Source organism: Schistocerca gregaria, chromosome 6 (genome assembly GCF_023897955.1).
Source record: "Schistocerca gregaria isolate iqSchGreg1 chromosome 6, iqSchGreg1.2, whole genome shotgun sequence".
Taxonomy (NCBI): Eukaryota; Metazoa; Arthropoda; class Insecta; order Orthoptera; family Acrididae; genus Schistocerca; species Schistocerca gregaria.
The window spans coordinates 214200353-214203578 of record NC_064925.1 but is presented as its reverse complement, the minus strand read 5'-3'; positions in this window follow the sequence as shown (position 1 = coordinate 214203578).

Sequence of the window (3226 nt, the reverse complement as noted above, 5' to 3'; positions counted from 1 at the left end):
TCTTGAGTTACTAGTCTGATAATCCTGTGCACCATCACAAGAATGCGGCCATGAAGGAAGAGAATTCCAACAATAACAATATAGTTCACATGCTTCAAGAATGTTAAACTAATAGATATAAAGCATGCAAAACTGTGCCCCAGGAGGATCAATACTCAGGTGAGTATGTGCTTGGCTACTGTGGGGCCCCAGCCTTTGCAGCACTACTTTCTTTTTCTGTGCTGCAAACATACACTTTTGACTGTCTTATATTTTCTGACCTTCCAGCAGATGGTCCTTTTGGTGCAGACCCTGCCTGGACCTGGTTCACATTTTTGGTCTTGATTTTCAGTTTCACTCCTGGCACTATCTTCACCATCCATTAACAATTGTGTGGTCACCATTATTGGGTTTGACCTGCCATCTTTTTCAAATTTTGCATAAGTGCATGTCATGCAGGAAAGGTCACCCATTATGGTGTGCTCCATCTGTGTGCCCTTCTACCCTGCCACCCTTCCTTCCTGTTGTTGTATGCCTGAAACCCAGCACAGTACCCATCCTGCTTTGGGAAAGGAGGGGGGGGTGTCAAGTACATGCATGGTGATAGCCCTCTAACCATGCAGGGATTGCATTGTTGGTGCCTGCGCTGCACAGTCCATGTGTATGCCGTGGAGTATGTGCCCTTCATGACTGGGGCATGGGGACTCCCAGCAACGAATTACTGGCCAGGTAGCCATTTCCGTGGCTGGGGGACACCCATGTGGGAGAGCCCTCTTTTGGAGTTGGTGGCACCATGGGAATTGTTTTCACATGTAGCAACTTAAACTTTCTCTCACTGGTTGTTACACAGCACTGGCAGTCTCTTTGAATGGAAAGGACTCATATGATGAAACAAAACATGATCCCAACATATTCCCGTCCTTAGCCGCATTGTTGGAGAAATGCAAGACTTGACGATAAGGAGAAAAATCCTCTTCCAATACCTCTTCTGTACAAGGACTTACAGGGACTCCTTTTTGGCCACAAAGCCTTAATTTTTGTCAAACAAGTTTAAGACAAATACGGGGAAATTGCAGTCATCTCTAAGATGAAGAATGGCTCCCACCAGATTAAAACGTTGTCTCCTGTCCCGTCACAGGCACTGCTCTGTAGCCTTAGGCAATGATCCATAAATATTGACTGCTATAAGTTGTAGTTGTTCTTTTGGCAAGATGTTTTGCATATATCCTTTGCAGGTTTGATTACTAACTTTTACCCTCTGGTACCTGTCACATATAGATAATTGCTTCCTCACTCTCCTGGCAATGTTGTAAAAGTACACATTTTCTTGGATCTTTTGGATACATTTCAGTGTCCCACAATGTCCAAAACTCTCATGTACCTACTTCATCAATACTTCAATATACTGCTCTGGCCAACACAATCTCCAAGCATTACTGTGTGTATTGTAACTTCTGGAAAGTTTACCCTTGTGCACTTTATAATACTGCTCTACTTTCTCATGTCCTCTCTTACCAAGATAACTTTTAACTAACTTCCACTTGGAATCATGGTTCTGATATCTACGGATGTCATTACAAATTTTCCTTATGTCATTCTCATCTTTCTCCACTTTTAGATACATTACCTGAAATTCTCTTTCACACTCTACACTGTTATTTTCACCTTCTCCTCCCATTGGCAATCTTGATAGAGCATCAGCAATTAGATTTTCTTCACCTTTTATATACTTTACTGTATAGTTGAACTGCTTGAGGAATAGTGCCCACCTGGTTATCCTGCTGTGATGCAAAGTACACTCTTGTATATAGATCAAAGCCTTTTGGTCTGTGTATACTACTAATAAGTAATTCTTGAACTTGGTGAGAGCCCAATAGGCTGATAACACATCTTTTTCGATGACAGTATATGATATCTCATGTTTTTGTAAAGTTCTACTGGCAAAAGCTATTGATCTATGCTCCATCACACCATCTACAGTCTTTTCTTGGAACAAATGAGATCCCAGTCTGTAGTTACTGCTGTCAGTCATAATACACAATGTGTCTATAAGATCAGGTCTGTATAACAATTTACTATTGCACATCTGTTTCTTGATGTTGCTGAATGCTTCCTGTAAATCCTTGTCCCATACCCAAATGGTGTTCTTCTTCAACAAGTTGTTCAAACATGGTGCATTTAATGCTTGATTGCTGACAAACTTCTGGTAGCAGCCACAAATTCCATAGAACGAGTTAAGTTGTTTCATAGTCTTGGGTGCAGGAAATTTAGCAATGGCTTCAAGTTTTTCTTCATCAGGTAACATTTCTTCCTCTGAGATAGTATGGCCTAAAAGTTTGAGCTTTTTAACTTTGAATTTGCACTTCTCTAGTTTTAAGGACATGCCTCCCTGCCTTAATCTGTAGCACACTTCACCCAAGAAAAGTATATGTTCTTCCCAACTCTTTCCTGTTACAAGTATGTCTTCAACATAAAGGCTTAGTTTGCTTAACAGTTCTTTTCCTAAAACAAAATCCAATGCTCAGATAAATTCTGCAACTGATACATTAAGGCCAAATGGTACAATGCAATAGCAATAACATCTTCCTCCATACAAAAATGCAGTATATTTTCTAGACTGAATTTCCAATGGCACCTGATGGAAACCTGCTGTTAGGTCTAATCTAGACATGTACTTCATATTTTAAAACTTATGTAATAACTCATCTATGTTCTCAGGGTGATCAGTTTCCCTCTCAAGGTATTTGTTTAAATGTCTGGAATCAAGCACAAGTCTTATTCCACCTTCACATTTGGAAACTACCACCAACGGTTTATTGTTTTCACTATTGCACCTTTCAATTACTTTCCACTCTTCCACCTTTTGTAGTTCTTTCTCCACAGCTTTTCTTTTTGTGAGGTCTTTGATTAAGTCTACATTCATAGTTTTTCACTAAATACATCTTTCTATACCCACAACAAACTACCTAATTGATCTGTCTGTTCTTTATCTAGACTTCCACTTCTTTTAGTTTGGTGGCCACTAATTCAGTGTACTTGTCTTCACTGCATTCTTATTCATTGTCTTCCTCATTAATGTCAATCTTTTCATTTGAACAAATCACTCCTCTAATTTGAAAATTTTTCTCTAGGCAGTTTTGGATGATTAGTTCTGTCACATTGTTACATTTGTCTTTGGGTTGGTAAGCCTTAAATTTTTGTTATTCCATTCAAAATCTGCATTTACTCCTTGTGTCCAATTCATTCT